General features: G+C 47.8%; 2 protein-coding genes across 8 annotated transcripts in view; one reads left to right on the forward strand and one right to left on the reverse strand.

The window, feature by feature from the left end:
- The window catches only part of CHRAC1 (chromatin accessibility complex subunit 1), an 873,427-nt gene that overhangs the window by 416,829 nt on the left and 434,938 nt on the right, over positions 1-21,660 (reverse strand). Inside the window, exon 1 of one of the 4 annotated variants that reach the window (XM_050800245.1) lies at positions 16,833-16,836. The exons of the other annotated variants lie outside the window; for them this stretch is intronic. The gene's annotated coding sequence lies outside the window, so the exon portion shown is untranslated. Of the gene's footprint in view, positions 1-16,832; positions 16,837-21,660 lie in introns of those variants that run through there. 4 annotated transcript variants of the gene reach the window in all.
- Positions 1-21,660, forward strand: part of TRAPPC9 (trafficking protein particle complex subunit 9) — a 723,405-nt gene that overhangs the window by 362,715 nt on the left and 339,030 nt on the right. The gene's annotated exons all lie outside the window — the stretch shown is intronic.

The following is a 21,660-nucleotide window of genomic DNA, read 5'->3' on the forward strand; positions in this document are numbered from 1 at the left end:
CCTTCCTCCCCGTGGAGCTGTCGGGTCACTGGTAGGTACCAGTCGTGTTGGGTTACATGGTGGATACACTGTGGAGTGCTGTGGCTAACAGGGTGGCCAAAGGCAAGACATTTCCCCTTTCTGACCTTTCCTTTGGCAGCATCTGGATGGTGGTGGGCAGGAGGTGTGAGGGGGACGTGGAGTTTGAGGTATGGAGTGACTGTGCATGGCTCTCGGAGCCAGCCCGACCTGCTCCTGTCTACGCTGCCACACCCACAGGCTGTCTACCTGTTGCTGGAAACCCAAGCATGAGTTTCTTCTGCAAAATGGAAGTCGACCACCCTTTTATGCTCCTGGGATGAGGTGTGCTGTGGGTGCGCCTCCCTGCAGGCAGCTGCTCCTCAGTGAGTGGTGCCCATTGCTATTCAGAAGTGACCCCCATGTCTCCTCCAGCCAAAGAATTTGGCAACTGTAAGTTCAGAGTGGTGAGTGTTGCTGAGAGAGTCAATCCGCGGGGTGAAGCTGGTCCAGAGTGATGAGTGGGCAGAATGGGCCAGGTAGTCAGAGTGGAGATGGTCTAGGTGTGCTCTCATGACCTCCTCAGCTCTTCAAGGGAAGGGAAGCCACCTGGGGAGAGGGTCAGTATGGAACCCTCCTGGACTGGCTGGTGTGTCCTGGAGGGAGCTTCCTCAGACTTCATAATCGATGCAGTATGGACTCCAGGGGGAATTTTGGAAAGAAAGCAACAGTAATGAGGATGACTAAGGGTGAAAGAAATTAGGTGTATGGCCATGGTTGAGATTCTAAGTCTAGCCCTGCCAGTCATTGCCAGGTGACCTCAGGCAGGCACCTTTGTCTCTGGAGGACTCAGCTTCCATCTCTGCCCAATGAGGAGTCAGGCTTGGCCTCTAAATTCTATCCAGCTTTAAACACTTTAGTTTTACTGTCTGAAGCCTTTTTCTTTTTTCTTTTTTTTCTTTCTTTCTTTTTTTTTTTTTTTTTTTTAAGATGAAGTCTTGCTGTCTCGCCCAGGCTGGAGTGCAGTGGCACAATCTCAGCTCACTGCAACCTCCGCCTCTTGAGTTCAAGCAATTCTACTGCCTTGGCCTCCTGAGTAACTGGGATTACAGGCATATGCCACCATGCCTGGCTAATTTTTTATATTTTTGGTAGAGATGCAGTTTCACCATGTTGGCCAGGCTGATCTTGAGAACTCCTGACCTCAAGTAATCTGCCTGCCTTGGCCTCCCAGAATGCTGGGATTACAGGTGTGAGCCACTGCACCTGGCCTGAAGCCTTGTTTTTAATAGTTGTTGGACTTTAAGAGCTTGTTCTTCAGGTCACCAACTGCTGGGAATCATCCACTATTCCCAAGACTAGGCAAGGAACACCAGTAGAACTCCAGCCTCACAGCGACCCCATAGCAACTTCCTGCACAGGATGCACCTCCAGGGAATGCAGAGAACATGAATCTCTGTCAAGAAGTGTTGGTAGCTACTAGAACAAAAGCCACAGGGAAAGGTCCTTATCTTAGATTTTGGAGGTCCTCTGATGGCAAAGAGTTTTGAGTGTTTGGGGATGGTTTTTGTGTAGGCTGATAAGAGGAAGATGAGCAGGGGGACATTCTGGAAAGCTTTTTTTTTTTTCTTCTGATTTTTTTTTTTTTTTTTTTTTTGCATTAGGCCATGTGCTAAGTACTTTATATATGCTGCCTAACTTGATTCATAATAATCTTGAAGTGAATGGATTATCTCCCTTTAACAGATTAGGAAAATAAAGCCTGGAGGGTGTAAGCTCTCATAATTCCTACGTGACTGAGCCTGGAATCAAGGTCTTTCTGAATCTGAGTTCCATTCTCTTAACCCTTCTGCTGTATGTTTAAAACAAATACAAAAATATGAAAAATACAGAAATGTCTTGAAAAGTCACCATCATTTCTGGAACCCAGAGATGATCACATTGTGAGATGTTTTCTCTTCATCATCCCTTTGTCACCAGAGGTAGGCAGTCGTCACTTTTGGTCTTATTGGGGTGGGATATGGGGAAAGAGAAGTGCTTGGGGGGACAGTCAGTCTGTGGTTTGATTCCTGGACTCATTAGCTGTGTGCTCTTGGATAAGTTACTCAGTCTCTCTGATTCCTTTTCTCACTTGGAAAATAAAATGATATATATTTTAGATGCTCTATGCACTGTGGCTGGGCGTGGTGGCTCATGCCTGTAATCCCAGCACTTTGGGAGGCCTAGGCAGGCGAATCACCTGAGGTCAGGAGTTCGAGACCAGCCTGGCCAACATGGTGAAACCCCGTCTCTACTAAAACTACAAAAATTAGCCTCGTGTGGCATCGGGGGCCGTAATCCCAGCTATTTGGGAGGCTGAGGCAGGAGAATTGCTTGAACCCAGGAGGTGTGGAGGTTGCAGTGAGCCAAGATCGCACCATTGTAGTCTAGCCTGGGTGACAGCAAAACTTCGTCTCAAAAAAAAAAAAGTGAAAAAAAAAATGTTGAGGAATAGATTAATGTCTTTTATTAGTAGAGTACATGACTAATGGTGGCTTCCATCAATATTTTGGTACAAAAAGTTTTTTTTTTTTTTTTTTTTTTTTGGAATGCTTGGAAAGTGGCTAAGTGGAGCTGGCCGGCAGGAGGAGGGAGGAGATTCTAGACTGAGGAGACAGCAGAGGTCTGGGCTAGGGGTGGTCAGGGTTCTGCGGCTGAATCGAAGGGTCGCTGTGGGGCTGGCAGGAGATGGGTCTGCAGAGGTGGGATGGGCGCAACTGTGGAAGGTCTTGAAAGCCACGCTGGGGTTGGCCTCTGTCCCCAGGCAGTAGGGAGTCACTGACAGTTGAGAGGAGACTGCTGGGTAGAGCAGTCCTGGGTTGAGGACAGTTTTTAATTCTCTGTTATTTTTGTAACTTCATCGCAGCAGGCGGGACAGCAGATCAGAACCCTTTGAAGCCAACTTCAGAGGCCCCTCTTGCCCCTGCCGCAGCTGACTTCCTGCTGTCTTTCATCTCTGCTGTTATCTAGATCACTGCAGTTAATTATTTCTCCAAATATTAGCTCCATCCTAGACGTTATAATGAGGTTTTCCATCATCTTCCAAAGAGAACCTCCTGGTTTCTACAGGAAATACCCGTGGTAGTAGCATTGTGGTACCTAAGAAGTAGAGGCATTTTCAAAGGGTGCTTCCTTTAAGCAAGCTCAGCTGGAAATTTGGGAGGAGTTCTTGGGACTCTGAAAGCCCTGGCTGCCCTTTCCCAGAGCATGAAACGGAGACCCCTCCAGTTAACTCAGCCTCACCCATCCATCCTCCTGCCAGTCTTTCTTGCACGACATTTATTCAGCGTTTAGTGTGAGCCAGGTCTAGTATTACGCCCTAGCGTTATGAAGCCAGCTGAGGCCATTATGGTACGATGGACCCTTGACAGGAAGGCAGATATTCCAGGGGATTCAGGGTGAGGGGGCAGGAGAGGGAGAGCCTGCAGCGGCGTGCATGGGGCCTGACTGCCACCTCCAAGTAGTGGGGCCTCAGGTGAGCTATTGCATCTCACTGTGCCTCTGCTTTCATTAAGAAGGGATGTGATCCCTTCCCCAGTGTTTTGCTTTTTATCGCTTGTTCTTATATAATTATGGTTTGTTGTCTTTCTCTCTGCAGTCTTCTGTCAGTCCTTGAGGCTAGTCCTCAGCCTTTTGGACTTTTAATTTTTGTAGCACTGGGAGCACTCGAGTCTCTGGGAGCAGGGCCACACCAGTCTGGCTCCTGGAGCTAAGACTTATCACCCAGAAGCCAGCCCATTCATATGGCCTAGAAATGGGGTTTCATGTATATCCCACTGTGTGTCACATCAGCCTGTTGGCCTCCGCTGTCCATGAGCAGCTGCGTGGGAAGCCAGGCTGCAAGGCAAGGCTGCTCCGTGAGCTCAAGATGGAGCCGGGCATTAATGAGATGCCCGGCTCTCTACCCTCCTTATCCTGGGATGGACTCATGTACTTTGTTCTGAAAGCAGGGATGGGAACACTTGGTGAGGGATGATGATTTTCAGGGTTAGCCATGAAGTGTGGTAAGGGCCTGGCCTGGACCTCTGCACAGCTGGAATGGCCAGGAAATCTGGAATTATTGGATTAGCTCCAACCCCCTGGTCTCCCAGGTGACCTGGAAATGAGTCACCTGGTGCCTGATAATCCGCCAGTGGAGATAAGATAATAGGTTACTTTTTTAAAGTATAAGCTGTTTAATGTTAGGTGACGAAATGAAACTTGCCCTCCACTTAGGGTTCACTGTGAACCTGGGGTATCCTGAGAGCTGAGTTCTCTCAGCCCTGGGTCTGAGAGGTGCGGCGCACCGTCGGAGGGCTTCTGTAGGAGCTGCTCACGGGATGGGAGGCAGTGTCTGGTGCCAGGTGAACAATGTGTTTCCATGTGTATATATTGGTGTGAGTATTTCCGTATTATGGGCAGAAACTGAATTCATACAGACACATTCAACTGATTTCAAAACCGGTCAACCTACATGTTATAATAGCCAGTGGAGACCAACATAGTCACAGTTGTATTTGAATTTGCATAAACGTTGCCTGCCCTTATGTTTTCTTTCTTTCTTTTTTTTTTTTTGAGACAGAGCCTTGCTCTGTTGCCAGACTGGAGTACAGTGGTGTGACCTTGGCTCACTGCAACCTCCACCTCCCAGGTTCAAGCTATTTTCCTGCCTCAGCTTCCTGAGTAGCTTGGACTACAGACGTGTGCCACCATACCCAGCTAATTTTTTTGTATTTTTAGTAGAGATGGGATTTTACCATGTTGGCCAGGATGGTCTCAATCTCCTGATCTCATGATCTGCCCACCTCGGCCTCCCTAAGTGTTGGGATTACAGGAGTGAGCCACCATGCCTGGCCGCCTGCCCTTATGTTTTAAGCAAACACTCAGAAGGTCTACCAGCCTACTCATCTATCAAGTGCGGGACTTCTCCTGTGTGCCAGACCCTCTGCTTGGCTCTGGGGATCTGTGATAAAGAAGGCGAGGTTCTCATCTTTATGGAGCTCAGTGTCTCTCAGGGAGACAGGCAGGAAGGCAGCTTAGGCAGCTCCGTGGCCCTCCACCTGCTATTGCAAAATCCAAAAAGCTCCCCAAAGAAAGGCTTTCCTTTTCACAAAGATGGTGTCCAAGCCCATTAGTGGTGAAACCTGGCATGAATTTGTATGGGACCACTTAAAGTCTTCCCTTATTTTACGCAGTAGGACTATTTATTGATTTGACTGCAGACTTAATTCATCTGATTACAGGGTATGCCTGGTCCATGGTGTATATACCCTGTGGTCTTTCTAAAACCCGAGCAAGTCTCAGTTCTGAAAAACACCTGGCCTCAAGGGCTTTAGATGAGTGTATCTCTGACTTCTGGAAGATAGAGAAATTCATGCAGATAGAAGAGGATGAGGTGCTGACTCTGGGGAACACATGGCGGGGAAGAGGCTTTTGAAGTGGGCTGCCCAGTGGGAGAGAAGAGAAAAGGCCCCATCAGTGCATTGAGGGGCTTCGAGGAGAAACTTGTACAACCCACAGTGGGAGCTTGGTTTGCTAAATTATGAGGTGGAGCTGCTATTTTTATTTCTGTGTTTGTTGTTTAAGTGCAGTTTGCTTAAATATGATTTTCAGTTTTACCAATGCAAGCACAACAGAAGGGTCTACAGAAGAAGGCTTCCCAAACCTTACCACCCAGAAATCGATGTTATTAACATTAGAGAAACCTTCAAACAGACCCGTCCTCTGTATTTATGTGTGCTGAGAAGGACTGGTAGTAAGGAGAAGTTATTTCCCCTAAAAGTGGATCACACTCTACTTGCTCTTTTAAATAAAGCTATTAATTTAATTTTACTTGAGCGTATCAGAGAAAAACATAAATGGAAGTGAAATTTATGGAATTGCTGAACTTCTGATATGTTTATTCATGATGAGAGATACGATTTCCTACAAGGTCTCTTTAAGATGAAGAAAAAAGATTGGGGAAAACCTGAGGAAGTAGCATAGTTACATTGGTAAACGGTGTATGTCACATTTTCAAATTAGTGATGAATTTCTTGTTAGGAAAAATAAGGGAATTTATGCACTTAGACTTTCTACCATTTCCCACCCCACCTTCAAGTACTGGCCATTTCTTCTTTGTTAAGGGTTATAGCGCTTATATTCTGCTCTCAAGTCATAATTTCAAAAGGCCCCAGTCCTCGTTGTGTGTTTAAGTGGAGATGAGGCTTGCCGCTTCTATGCTACAACTTTTCCATTTCCAAGTTTGTTCTTATTTATCTCTAGGTTGGTGGGATCTTATCACTGAGGTGGTTTCGAGGATGGCTACCTCTTAGGCGATAGATTTTCACCTTTCTTGCATAACTATCAGTTAACAAATACTGAGCACCTACTATGTGTCAAATGGGTTACAGGACACTGAAAATACAATTGTGAACAAGACAATTAAGAGTCCTGCCATCTCGGAGCTTGTATTCTAATGGGGAGAGGGTAAAGTGTGAGTGTGAACAAATAAATAAAATAGCTTCTGAAAGGGACAGCTCCAGGAAGAAATATGAGTATGTGGTCCAGCAGGACTAGGGAGGCTGGTATAGCCAAAGTGACCAAGGAGCATCTCTTGAGGAGGTAGCATTTATCCTGAGGTCTGAACCATGAGAAAGAGATAGCCGTCTAAAGAGCGAGGGGCTCTGGTAAGCCATATCTTCCAAGCTGAAATCACAGCTGCTGCAGAGGTCCAGAGATGGTACCACATGGTGGTGGAGGAGCTGGGAGCTGAAGCCTGCTCTTCAGGCCCTTGTCAGTGATGGTGGGTTTTTCTGGGGCTGGCGGCGACAACCCGCGGAAGAGAGCCAGGGAATAGTGCGGTTGCTCGTCATGTGTGAGGATGGTCACTGTGGCTGCTGGTTGGAATGGATTGCAGGGTGGAGAGGGAAACGTGGACAAGTACAGGCAGGGGAGACGAGGTGGGGAGCCGGTGGCATTGTCCAGACAAGCGATGACAGTGACTTGGATTAGGGCGGCAGCAGAGGAGGTTGGCGACTGTGCTCAGACCTGAGATGCACTTAAGAATAAGCAAGGGTGCCTTGTAAGGTTTTGGCCTGAGCAACTGGATGGTGGTTGTTTTATTTACTGAGATGGAGGCAGCTCAGTGGGGATTTGAGCGTGGGGAAAGCGCAACCATATTCTTCAGGCGAGTCATGTGTGAGCACCGTTCAGCACTCCAGGGGGGCTGCGCGGGAGCCTGTTGGCGCTCCATCTGTGCTCCCGGGAGAGGTCTGGGCTAGAGGGAGAAGTGTGAGAGTCAGCAGCTTGGAGGCAGCGTTTAAAATCCTGGGCCTGGATGACATTCCTGAGGGGGTTGTAGAGATAGAGTGCTGTGCTTTCGAGGCACCCCGACATCTGCAGGGTGATGGGGCCGGCGGGGAGGGCACGGGAGACACAGGAGGAAGAGCCAGGGAGTGGGGAGTAAAGCAGGCAGCTCAAAAGCCGGAAACATGGGGCGTGGCTTAGGAGCAAATGACAGCTGCTGAGAACATCAGGAAGACAAGGCCAGGACGTTGACCACTGGCTTTGAGATTGGAAAGAGTCATTTCAGAGGAGTAGGAGGATGGCAGGCTGATGGTGGTGAGAAGAGGAGCCAGCCCGAGCAGGCAGTGCTTGCGGGAGCTCTGCTGTAGAGAATGGGGAAACAGGATGGTGGTTGGAGGGAGGTGTGGGATGAAGAGAGGGCTTTTTTTTTTCTTTTTGTGAGACAGAGTCTCACTCTGTTGCCCAGGCTGGAGTACAGTGGCGTGATCTCGGCTCACTGCAACCTCTGCCACCTGGTTTCAAGCAATTCTTCTTCCTCAGCCTCCCGAGTGGTTGGGATTACAGGCGCTTGCTACCGTGCCTGGCTAATTTTTGTATTTTTAGAAAAGTAGAGATGGGGTTTCACCATCTTGGTCAGGCTGGTCTTGAACTCCTGACCTTGCGATCCACCCAGGATCCCGAGCCTCGGCCTCCCAAAGTGCTGGGATTACAGGCATGAACCACCGCACCCGGCCGAGAGGGGGATGTTTTGAAGGTGGTGTTGGCAGTGTGTGATTGTGTGCACTGACAAGGATCGAACAGTGGAAGAGACGGGTGGAGCAGGTCAGGATGGGGTGCCCAAGACCAGTCCCCCAGAGGCAGCAGGAACTGGGCACCAGGGCATAGGTGGAGCTGTGGCCCCTGAGAGCCATGGGGGGAGGCTGCTGCCCTCGTCCCGGAGGAAAGGGGCTGTGTGGGGCTGCAGTGTGAAATGGTTGCTGGAGAGACGTGTCGTTTCAGCTGACTGCCTCACCTGCTCCTCTTCCATTTCTACCCCCCTTCTTCTGTCTCTTCTTGCCTCTCCCTGCTCTTCTCAGCGTCTTCCCCTGTCCTCCTTTCTCTCCCACCATCTCCTCTCTCCCCTCCTTCTTCATCCTCCATACTCTGGGATCCTCTTGTACTTTCTTTGTGATAGCACATTTCAAAACCTGTGTCTTTCACCCATACCATACCCGCTCTCAAGCACACGATCCAAGCCCTGGTTAGGCTGTGTTTCTGGTTTAGTCTCCAGGAGGATGGGAAGGATCTGGCAACCTGCTAGGTTGCCTTCTGCTTCAGGTGGGGAAAGTCATAGTTAGAAAATGGAGAAGTCTTCTTAGAGTTGTGTGTGCAAGTCTGAACGGCTTCATTTTTCCTTCCTTCTGCCAGCCTACCCTTAGAAAAAACTGCAGCGATTCCTAAGGGGTTGTGGGGTGGGTGGGGGAAGCAATAGGCTTAGGGGAGAGTTCTGCCAGCACTTTGAAGAAGAAATGTTTATTTTTAACAATGAATCAGAGAAATGAGAGGGGATGCGTTGACAGGGATAGGCTGTAGCTCCCCATGTGGAAGGCGCCAGATCGGGACACGATTCCCCGCAGCAGAGGCTGTCATCTGCTTTTGTAGGGGCAGGGTGGCGTGGACCTCAGCAGGCTCCTGCAGTCCACGACTTGCCCCTTTCTTCTCTGAGTGAGTAGGCAGGGCAGAAGAGGGATGCTCACTCTGGAACAGCAGAATCGGTCACCTGGTGGGATCGAAAGTCCTGGGCTCCCTCCAGCACGTCAGCTTCAGCGAACCCAGTCCCCAGAGCTTAGGCCAGGCTGCCTGACGGGGCTTCCCTGGCGTTTCCATTCGGGAGAGTTTTTGGTGGTTCTCATTTGACAACAGAAAGAGCTTCTGCATGGAAAAGAAAGGATGGTTTATATTTAAAGAGAGAGATTTTATCAGGATGGTAAAGATACAAGAGGTTGAAATTTCTGTTTTTCAGTCTAGACCAGTGGTTTCCAAGCCTTTTTTTTTTTAAAGACAGTAAGATTCTTTCTGCAAACATACTTAAGCAGAGGGAACCCAAAGTGTAAAATAAGCACCAGTGGTGTAGTCCTGCTGGAAGTGGGCGTGTGGGCTCGTGGAGCCTTCATCACATAGTCCCCATCATGCGTGTAACTGCATCAGCAGAGACTGTGGAGCGTTGGGGAGCTCTCTTTTTCAAAGAGTCATGGGGCATAAGGTTTGCAAAAGGTGTTTGCAGAGAAACATGGAGCTCTGCAGAGTGTGCTCTCCCCGCACCCCCATCTCCACTATCCATGAATCTGTACCTGGTTTGGCTATAGATCACACAGATAGAAAGCTTTCAGAGTCAAGCGTTGCGAGCACAGGCCTCAGAGTCCAGCCTAACTCTCATCCCAGGCCTATCCTCTTGGGCAAGTTACCATACCTCACTAGATACCAGTTTCCTGTCTGTAACATGAGCCTATTGATGCACTTTCTCCAAGGATAGAAGATACCAGACAAGAGCTTAGCCCTGTGGCTGGCAGTTACTCATGCTTAGTAAACGTCTCCAAGGGAGGAAAAACCTTATCTTACCCTTTGAAGTTTCAGGCCCCAGAGCCAGGGCTTTCTGACAGATGCATCACCTGGCTGAGAGGCCGAGGACCACGCCAGATCTTTCAGGATGCTGCTTATCACAGGGAGCCTTGGACAGTCCTGGGCCTGCGTGTCAGTCAGAGGGCAGCCCTGTCCTTGGTGGCTCTGGGGCAGAACTCAGAAGGCAACATTAGCACTGGGGAAGTGATACATTCTGATTTCCATGCTGGCCTTTTAGAAAGGTAGGCTGGGGTCAGATCATGAAGACCCTAGAGTGTCATGCGATGAGCCTGGATATCATCCTGTAGGCTATAGGCTACTATTGAAGGCTTTTAACCAGAAAAGGGACACACTCAGCCTGTTTGCCACGGATTGGCCGTTATATATGGATTAAAACAGCTGGGTTCCCATCTGAGGCAGAAAGGAAGTGAAAGTGAGGAGACTAATAATATTTTTATTACCCTATCTATTTAGGATTTTTAAGTGGACAGTTTTAGATTTATAGAGATTGATTTTCATTATAGCAGTATAACATGTTTACTATAGAAGATGCTAAAATTGTAAGAATGTTGGAGGAAAAAAATTAACCATGGTTCTACTGCCCAGCCTCAATCATGTTATGTTTTTATTCCTTTTTCTATGTACAATTATAATAATAATAGCTACCATTTTCTGAGTGCCTACTCCATGATGCATACTATTCTAAGCTTTTTATTAAAACGGTCACTTGGATGATGGTGCCTGTGAACAGCCACTGCACTCTAATCTGAGCAACACGGCAAGACCCTGACTCTTAAACAAACAAACAACCCAAGCCCGGGCCAGGTGTGGTGCTCACGCCTGTAATCCCAGCACTTTGGGAGACTGAGACGGGCAGATCACGAGGTCAGGAGTTCAAAAGCAGCCTGCTCAACGTGGTGAAACCCCATCTCTACTAAAAATACGAAAATTAGCTGGACATGGTGGCACGCGCCTGTAATCCCAGCTACTTGGGAGGCTGAGGGAGGAGAATCACTTGAACCCAGGAAGCAGAGGTTGCAGTGAGCCAAGATCGCACCACTGCTCTCCAGCCTGGATGACAGAGCAAGACTCCATCTCAAAAAAAAAAAAAAAAAAAAAAAAAAGAAAGAAAGAAAGAAAAAAACCACCAAACCGTTGTGTGGATATTCTTTTCTCCAGTTTACACAAACAGAAATGGAAGGGCAGCAAGATTAGGTGGTTTGGCCAAGACCTCGCAGCTTGTGAACGGTGGAGCTGAGATTTCTGTCCTCTCTTTTCTCTCTGTGGTTCTCACTCTTCCCTGGGTGCCGAGTTGCGTGTGTGTTTCTGTGCTTTGCCTTCTCCACTCAGCACTAATACAGAAGCATTTTCCCATTCCAATCAATGTTTGTCAGTGTAATTTTAAAGACTGTCTATGATGTTATCAGAATATTCTAAATATTTTTCCAAATGTTAGACATTGAGATACTGCCCCATTTATTGGTAATTTTATTAAACACTGCTGTGATTAACACTGTTTATCTCTGTGGAAAGATTTTCCTGGTCGTATTATTAGGATAGATTCCCTGAAGTAGAATTACTTTGAGTCCAAAGATGTGAACACTTTTTTTTTTTTTTTTTTTTTGAGATGGAGTCTCACTCTGTTGCCAGGCTGGAGTGCAGTGGCGTGATCTCAGCTCACTGCAACCTCTGCCTTCTGGGTTCAAGCAATCCTCCTGCCTCAGCCTCTTGAGTAGCTGGGTCTACAGGCACATGCCACCATGCCTAGCTAATTTTTTTTATTTTTAGTGGAGATGGGGTTTTACCATGTTGGCCAGGATGGTTTCGATCTCTTGACCTTGTGATCCGCCCACCTCGGCCACCCAAAGTGCTGGGATTACAGGCGTGAGTCACTGTGCCTGGCCGATGAGAACGTTTTTAAGTCCTTTGTTACCTGCTGTTAAATTGCTTCCCAGAAAAGCAGTCCCAAATCAGTGTGACCAGCTGAGTTTGAGGATGCTCCTTGTCTGAAATTCATAGAATTGTGACCTCCAACCACACAATCTTGAACTAAATCAGACCATTTAGATGTATTTTGTTTAACAAAAGGAGAAAAGAATGTGTTTAACAATGTTTTGCAAAAGCTGTATTTCTAGCAGAAAAAATGTGAACGTCAGGCTGGAAAAATATGAAGTTAATAACAGTTTGTCAAAGGCTAGGCTATTCAAAGCAGTATTTTCAAGTTCAGTCATTTATATTCCTTTATTCCTTTACTCCTTAACCCTTTTGCTTTTGTGTATCTGTCACCACCTAATGTTAATTAGGTTGTTAAAATGCATTAACGTATCAAGACATGGTGGCACTTTCGCCTCTCACCTGCCTTTATTATTTGGGAAATGCAGATGCCCTTTCTGCTAATGCTTCTGGGCATTACTTCTCACTGGGGCAAGCTGGGATGGAGTTATATTTGTGTCAAGGAAAAAAAATGATTCCCCACTTTATTCAGCACATTTTTCATCCTTAGAAAACACATTGCTGTCTAATGTTGTGTTTCAGGTTCTTCCTTCCCTTAAATTCTTAGGAAAAAAAAAATCACTGCTGGGCCCAGGTCAGAAAAACATGTGGCTTTTATGTGGCTGTTGGGTCTGATAACAGAAACATGTGGCTTTCGTATGGGCTGGAGAGAAACTCACATTTCAGATAAGGAAGAAATGGGTCAAAACATTTTAAAGCTGCTGCTTTCACTGACAACATCCTTTCCTTGTTAAGCACGTTTCAATTTGATTTGGTTCCCAGGCTTGCTTTGAAGACAAGCCGTGTGCTAGAGAAGGCTGGGCCTGAGCAGTTGGAGGTGAGCACGGGTGTGCGTGGTCCCCTGGGAGAGGCAGAGATGGTACTGATATCTACAAACTGCAGTGCGTGCTAGTTAAGTCATTTTCACTGAGTTCCTCCCGTAGGCTGGGCCTTGGACGCAATGCTGAGGACAGAGATACGGACTGAGAGGCACATGGACTGGTGGGGGGAAGGCAGCCTTGTCTTGAGAGAATAGCGGATTGAAACACTTGAGTGACTATCTTTTTCCAGTCCCCGCCCCAAAAGAACATGTGACTTGACATAGTTTCCCCTCATTTGTAAGTGTTTTTATGCAAAATGTCTTACAGAGGAATCAAATGTGCATTTCTAAATGCACTGATTGGCTGGGTGCAGTGGCTCACGCCTGTAATCCCAGCACTTCGGGAGGCCAAGGAGGACAGATCCCCTGAGGTCTGGAGTTCGAGACCACCCTGGTCAACATGGTGAAACCCCGTTTCTACTAAAAATACAAAAATTAGCCAGGTGTGGTGGCGGGTACCTGTAATTCCAGCTACTTGGGAAGTACGAGAATTGCTTGAACCTGGGAGGCAGAGGTTGTAGTGAGCTAAGACTGTGCCACTGCACTCCAGCCTGGGCAACAGAGTGAGACTCTGTCTCAAAAAAAAAAAAAAAATTGCGTTGATTTTATTCTTCACCTTGACTGTATGGAGCAAAATGCTGAGAATAAAGAGAAGACATTGGAGCCATCTTGTGTGGAGAGGCGCCAGCGCTGGAATTCCAGGCTGATGGGTGCTGAGCAGCCTGAGATGTGGGAGTGGACTGTGAGGAGCAGAGGCCCAGGTGGAGTGTGCTGCTGAAGAAGGAGGGTTCTCAGCTGCAGAGACACTGGGGATAGATGGCATAGGATGGTTAATCTTGGCCTTGCCTCTCTGATAAAACTTTGGTTACACCTCCAGAGCCAGGGTGGGTTCCTCCCTGGAGGAAGGGGCTTTCCTGGCTGGTGGCACAGGAGAAGTCTAGGCTTTGTACCGTGGACACCATGGGCTATAGCAACGCCTTCCCCACAGTCCTTCCGTGAGGACCTAGGGAGAGAGTGGACGTGAAGCACTCTGTACTCTGAAGCATTCAACAGAAGCTTTCTGGTTCTGTACCTATTTCTTTGGCACTTGAGTTCATTTGCAGGGTCATTACACGCATGATCAAGGCTCTGGCCATAGCACTAGAACTCATGTTTTTAGGGTATGTGAGTGTGACAGGTGCTACGGTTTGGATGTGGTTTATTTCCACCAAAACTCTTACTTGAAGTTTAATTGCCAGCATGGCAGTGTTGGGAGGTGGGGCCTAGTGGGAGGTGATTGGGTCATGGGGGCTGAACCCTCCGGAATAGATTGGTGCTGTCTTCCTGAGAGAGTTCTCGCCGTCATGGGGCTGGATCAGTCACCATGAGAGCGGGTTGTTATAAAGCAAGACCACTCCTAATGCCCATCTCTTTACACGTGCCCTCGGGCATTTCTTCTTGTCTGCTACATCTTGATGCAGCCCAAGGCCCTCACCAGAAGCTGAACAGATGCCAGTTCCATGCTTGTGGACTTTCCACCTGCCGGAATCACAGCAAAACAAACCTCTTTTCTTTTGTTTCTTTTTTTTTAAGATGGAGTCTCACTTAGTCGCCCAGGCTGGAGTGCAGTGGCACGATCTCGGCTCACTGCAAGCTCCGCCCCCTGCATTCACACCATTCTCCTGCCTCAGCCTCCTGAGTAGCTGGGACTACAGGCACCCGCCACCATGTCCGGCTAATTTTTTTTCGTATTTTTAGTAGAGACGGTGTTTCACTGTGTTAGCCAGGATGGTCTTGATCTCCTGACCTCGTGATCCACCCACCTCAGCCTCCCATAGCGCTGGGATTACAGGTGTGAGTCACCGCGCCCGGCCAATAAACCTCTTTTCTTTACACATTACCCACCCTCGGGTATTCTGTTACAGCAACACCAAATGGACTAAGACAAGAATGAGTGTGGTATGGTGTTTTGTACTGTTAGCTGTTGTGCATTGCAAGCGGAAGGAAAGTTCACTCGTGTGGTTCTCAATTTCCACAGTGCTGAGCATTAAGTTCCAGGTAGAACTATTAAGGACCCATGCATGGTACGGAATGTTCATCATTGACTATATATGTGCCTTCTCTGACCTTGTATGTACTTGATTCCCCTGGATCATTCAATATCTCTTCTTGGGAATCTTGGCCTTTTGATGAAACAGCGTTAATTCCAAAGTGTCATTTCTTAAAGCAAACTTTGAGCTGAAATAACATCTGACTGAGGAAAGTGATGCCTTCACCTTCTTCTCTTCCGTCTTCTCCTCCTCCTTCTCCTCGTCCTTCTCCTCCTCCTTCTCCCTCTTTCTCTTTTCTCCTCCCTCCTCCTCCTCCTCCTCTTCCTCCTCCTTCTCCTCTTCCTTCTCCTTCTTTATTATTATTATTACTGTTATTATTATTATTATTATTAGTTTGAGACAGAATCTTGCTCTCTCGCCCAGGCTGGAGTGCAGTCTTGTCTCACTGCAACCTCCACCTCCCAGGTTCAAGCAATTCTCCTGCCTCAGCCTCCCGAGTGGCTGGGATTACAGGCACCCACCACCATGCTTGGCCAATTTTTGTATTTTTAGTAGAGATGGAGTTTCACCGTGTTGGGCAGGCTGGTCTCAAACTCCTGACCTCAAGCAATCCACCTGCCTTGGCCTCCCAAAGTGCTGGGATTGCAGGCGTGAGTCACCGTGCCTGGCCTGCCTTTTTATTATTATGCACAATTAGATGTTTCTGTTGCCAGTGTGCCACTGTTGTTATAAAGTGGGGAGAACAGCAGTCCAGGTCCTTGAGTGTAGGGAGAGCACTTGTAATAAATATCAACAAACTTCACTGCCCTTCCTCAGGTGCCTCTTTTCTGCTGGAGTCTCTGCTTGTGACCTCTCTGGTCCTGGGGGCACTTTGCAGGGGGTGTTATCTTACTTCTCTGGGGCCTCATCAAGTTAAGAAACTTGCCAAATTCAGACACCTGGTAAAGGAGCAGAAACAAGAATGAACTAAGTGTGACCCACTCAAGGTCTGAACTCGTCTCAGATTCTTTGTTGCTTCTGGCCATCTTTATCAGTCTGTTCTCACTCTGTGAATGAAGGCATCCCTGAGACTGGGTAATTTATAACGGAAAGAGGTTTAATGGACTCGCAGTTCCACATTGCTGGGGAGACTTCATTATCATGGCGGAAGGTGAATGAAATGAGGAGCAAAGTCACATCTTACATGGCAGCAGGCAAGAGAATGTGTGCAGGGGAACAGTTCTTTATAAAACCATCAGATCTCATGAGACTTATTCACCATCATGAAAACAGCATGGGAAATACCCGCCCCCGTGATTCAGTTACCTCCCGCTGGGTCCCTCCTATGACATCATTCCCATGGGAATTATGGGAGCCGCAATTCAAGATGAGATTTGGGTGGGGACACAGCCAAACCATATCACCATCCAAGGCTGGAAAGCTGTACAGTTGCTGGAGAGATGATAGGATCCATCCTGCTTTAGGAATGTCAGAGCTGAAAAGCCTTGAGCCATTGCTGGGCAGGCCCCCTGCTGACTGGTGGTGACTAGGAGCAGGGAGGGGAGGTGGCTGACCTAGTGTTAGAGCACAGACCTCTGAGTTTGGGGCTGTGGCTCCTGTGTACCTGCATGTGACATCCTCTCAGTTCCTGCATGGGCTCCTCAGAAGATGACACATTCTCAACCCTGAGCTGCTGCCTCTTAAAGTGGGTGCAGTTCCTCCACCAGACCATTCTTTGTCCTTGCAATTCAGGTTTTTGCCCGTACTGCCTTCAGTTCCTGGAATAATTTCCTTTCCCCACCTAGGAAGCTCTTTTCCATCCATTTATCCCTGGCCATCCAACCTTTGGCCTTCTGTCCCATTTCTGGAAGCCCTCCCCTGTGTTCAACCCTGTGCCTCACTAAGCCTCCATCCAGTGCAGTTGCCACTCCACCATCCCTGCCTGAGGCCAAGATTTTGGTGGGGTCAAAGAGTGCTGCAAAGCCTGGGCTTGAACTCGAGTCCAGCCACTCCGGCGTACCTGTCCTTCTCTGAGCATGATGGCAGTGTCTCCCCATGGCACTGCTATAAAACCACTAGCACATTCGCAGTTTTCTTCTTGCTTTTTGTTAAAATGAAATGTTCTCTAAAAAGTTCTTCCAAAATTCTATACAAGTTTGTATTCTTGCAAGTGACAGTGTGGGGACATTTGAACGCAGAGAAAAGCACAAAGAGATGGTTTGGAACAGGTTCTTTCTTGTCTGGAAGCTGATTCCGGGACAGTTTTTCTTTCTTTCAGAGTAATTTCCAGTTAAATAGAGATGAACCGCATGCTTTGAAGACAGTTTGCCTTGCAGTGTTTCTACTAGTGTTACTGGTTTTTCACACTTTGTATCTTAATTATTTTATCTCCATGACAAATGCAGGGTGAAGTTCTTGATTTTCTGAGGAAAGTCATGTTTTTTCCATAAGAAACACCACGATTGTCCATGCTGGACTCTTCTATCTGGGGCCACCACAGCCTTTTCTGTCTCCTCTCCCAGGTTTCTCTTGTTCCGGCCCTTTGGTTCTTCAGCTTTCCTGCCTCTCTGTTTTCTAGGCGATCATTCTTCTGCTTGCATTGCCTTCTCCCCATCTCAGCATTTCCGGTCCCATCCCTGGGGCCTGGCCCAGCTGCTGCCATGTTCAGGAAGCATCTCCTTATGTCCGCAGTGGGAAGGGTCCTCTCCCTGTTCTGTGTCCTTGCCTTGTCTGTCACGTCACATCGACCTGCCTCTTGGCCATGGAGTCCCCCTGACCAGCACCTGCCCTGCTCAAATGCGTGCAAGCAAAAGATATTAGAAGGCACCTTCTCTGGGCTGCCTTGGCCCTGGGGCTCAGGCTGGGATCTCTGGGGTCAGCTCTTTGAGAGTAGGCATCTGGTCACACCTGCCTTGGTACCTAACTCTGTGAGATGCCAGAAAAGAAAGTTGGAAAGTCATTAGATTATCTGTTTATTTTTTATTCTTTTCCACTAAGCTGCATGTTCCCTAAGAGCAACGATTATGTTCATTCACCAATTTATTCATTTACTCAACCATTATTTATTGAGTATCTTGTGTGGAACAAGTGAGCCTTGATTCCTGTCCTCATGAAGCTTTCAGTCTAATGGGAAGATATTTGTTCAATATACAAAGAAGTATGTATCATATAACATTTATATTTTGTGGTTACATTTTCTTCCTTTTTTTTTTTTCTTTTGAGATAGGATCTGGCTCTGTCACTCAGGCTGGAGTGCAGTGGCACAATCGAGGCTCACTGTAGCCTTTACCTCCTGAGTTCAAGCGATCCTCCTGCCTCAGCCTCCCGAGTGGCTGGGACTACAGGCGTGTGCTACCATGCCCAGCTAATGTTTAAATTTTTTGCAGAGACAGAGTCATGCTATGTTGCCCAGGCTGGTCTTAAACTCCTGTGCTTAAGCCATCCTCCTGCCTCAGCTTCCCAAAATGCTGGGATTACAGATGTGAACTATTGTACCCTGCTGATTTTGTGGTTATATTTTCTATATATTATATAAATGTTATTTACATTTTATGTTTATGTCAGATATAATTACATCTATGGCAACTACAAATTTTAACTAGCGCATGATAGTTGTTTTCATGGATGAACTCATAGCAGCTTGGATGTGGTCTTGGTGGGGCTGTGTGACACTAGGCACTGATGCCAAGGCCAGCCTTGGGGTGCCATGGCTGATCTTCGTGATCATATTCAGACCACACAATGAGTGGCCTAGGAACTGGGTGTTGTCATCTCTGAGTTTCAGATGGGCACCCAGAGGCGATGGTCCCCACGGCCCGAGGGACACAGCGTGGAATGCAGATGGATGCACACCTTGGCCCAGGAGGCCTGGAGCTCTCCTCTGCACTCTTTCTTTGACCTCACTTTCTTTGATGTTTGATCCTGGCTAGATCCTGGCTTTTTCAGAAAGAACAGCGTCTGTGGACTTTTTACTTTGTAAAGCAAGGATGCGGCTCGTACAGTGGTCACTGGAGAGTGTCACCGAAGGCCCGCTGATGAGCAAGGGCCACACGCACAGCAGCCGGGGGAGGGCAGCTCTTCTCGAGGCTCTCCGGGGTGCCATTTTGGCAGTGATGTCATCAAGTGGACATTTATAGGCCATGCTGTGTTCCACATGTGCAAATCAGAAACTGTCTTCCTTATGTAGACTCATCACAGTGATGCTATGTATGTATACACTGCTTAAAAGTGGTTGGACAGCTTGCGCCTCTCCATCTCCTCATCTGTAAAATGGGGGTCATGATAGCACCTCCTCTCAGGACTGGCCTGAGGCTTACAAGAATCATGTGCAAAGCCTGCAGGAAAGCAAGAGCTTCCTGTTAGCTGTTATTAATAGCATTGCTCTTCTCATTATTGTTGCATTAGAAGTGGGCTATCATAAGAGATTTCACTCCAATGTTTAGTTGCTTCAAATCAGTAACAGCAAAAGGCAGCTAAGCAGAAGTGAGTCAGAATGCTCCGTGTCCCGCTTCAGAAGGACGTTTTCCTTGTGGCTGTTGCAGCTCAAGGTGAACATGTGTGCAGCCCTAGAAATATCACAGACATTGGCTCTACAGCAGAGAGGGGCGTCCGAACACTTGGCAGCCTCTTCTTTTCTCCTAAGGGAAAATGGTTGTAGGAAAGAAGGGGGATGATGCTGTGCCGTGCTCACTTCACTGATGTGCATATAATGGACATGCTTAACAAATGTTGGAGCTGATAATGGTGGTGGCAGTGATGACACTGGCTAACTACTTATATGGCGGCAGCGAAGGCAGTTCAATGGGGCTGCAACCCTCCTAATGGAGGAGGAATAAGTGCCTTTGCATCCAACATGGTGGCAGTAAGCAGGCTGGAGGAGGAGAGGGATGTGGGGACTTTGTCCATATTGACAGAGTTGAGATCTGACCATTCGCGCTGACTGCTGCCTGTGGGCTGATCTTCTCTGTCTTTACTCCGTGATGACCACACAGAGCTGCTGCTAAGTTGGCCCCAACCAGTCAAGAGTTATTAAAATAATATTTATAATTAGAGTAACAATAAAAACATAGTTTCTCTGTGAATAATTTTATGTACATTATAGTATTTAACCTCCAAAACAGTCCAGTGTGGTAGGTGTCGGTAACTCCATTTTATAAGACACGGGGCCTAGGAGGCAAAGAAGGGAGGTGATTTTCTGGAGTCACCTGCTCTGGGGCCGAGCCCTGTCTGCAGGGCTCTGATGGTCACCTTCTTGATAGGCACACACTGCCTCCTTTTATTACAGGGGAGAGTGGGTCAGAGGCAGGAGGTCTAGGCTTCAGATCTCTTCTAACATGAAGGCTGACCTTGGGCAAGTGATGTCTCTCTTCTGGGCTCCAGTCCCCTCATCTAAAAAATCGGGTAGCAATTTTCCTGAGATGCTTACAGGGATCAGCATCTGAATTCAGGTCATAGCACTGGCAAGCAACACACCAGAAGCCCAGCTACTTGCTGTGGTCCCGTAGTCCCTGCCCTCTGACCCCTTCCTGTCCCTGCCCGACGTTCTCTCTTCCTGAAGGACCTCCAGAGCTCTCCACCCAGCAGCCCTTCTTTTAAGAGGCCTGCATTGCCCACAACTAGATTGGGACTCCACTGAGCTGAGGTCTTTCACAGCTTGATCTTGCTTGTCTTCTCCTAAGGAATTGGCTCCCTCAGGGCGGGGACTGCCTTCCTCTGAGTTTTTCAAGTGCCCAGAACAAAGTCCAGCTGACAGTGAGAGCCCAGTAAGTGTTTGTTAAGTGCAGTGACTTCAGCCAAGAACCCCATGTATCCTTCCCACCCTGCCATCTTCTGTGCCTCTCCTTCCTCCCCTACGGAGGTACCGTGGTGGACGGGAGGCAGATGTTGATGAAGTGGCCTCCCTTTTGGAGATGAGGAAGAGGGACGGGGAAAAGCTGGAAGGGGATACACTTGCCCTGAAGCCCAAAGTAGTGGCTTTTCTGAGCATTTCTTCCTTAGGGGACAGTGAAGCGTGGCTGTGACCACTGGAGTTCTGATTGCTGGGTAGTTTGGGGGATGCTGTGTCCTGAGAGGTGAAGAGTAGGGCCTGCCCACTCTGGTGTCCCTGGTCTGGAGGGATGGAGGAGGAGGAGGAGTCTTGTCAGGAAAGCAGCCCTGCGTGCCTCCTGCCCTCTGGACCTCAGTGAGCTCTGCTTACCTGCCCTGCACTACTCACTCCGTTGCTGTCTGCCCGGCAATGCCTTTGGGACTTTGTCCGTGATCGGGAGCACTTCCTGTCTGTGACGGTAAAGACCTGTATTGGTCAGTAGTGGGAGGGTTGACAGGCAACATGGGGGTCCTTGGCTGGCTCTCCACATCTCATTTTCTTCTCCTGGACAATGGACTTGCCTCACAGGATTGTTGGGAGGACTTAATGAGGTCACAGGTGTGAATGTGCAAGGCAGATTGTATCAGGGATGCAATAGGTGATTAAATTTAACTCATTTACTATGGAAAACTTTTAACATATAGAAAGTAAACAGAAGAATGTGAGGAACCACCCACACATCCATTTAACAGCTTCAGTAATCATCAGCGTTGAGCCATTCCCATCTTTATCATCTCTGCCCAGGTCATCATCCTGTACTGAGTGACGGTGTGGAGAATCATGATGATAATGAGCTTCAGTTACTTTATTTCAAGGTAAAGCTACACACATTTAAACGCACACATCTTAACTCTACAGTTTGGATGGATGGAGACATTCTATTAAACCTTCTCCCTCTTAGAACATTTCTATCTCCCCAGAAAGTTCTCTTGTATCCCATCAAGGTTAATCCTCATACCCTAACTAGAGGTGTCCTCGGTTCTGATGTTTTCGCCTTTGCCTAGTTTAGAGTG

Source organism: Macaca thibetana, chromosome 8 (assembly GCF_024542745.1).
Source record: "Macaca thibetana thibetana isolate TM-01 chromosome 8, ASM2454274v1, whole genome shotgun sequence".
Lineage (NCBI taxonomy): Eukaryota > Metazoa > Chordata > Mammalia > Primates > Cercopithecidae > Macaca > Macaca thibetana.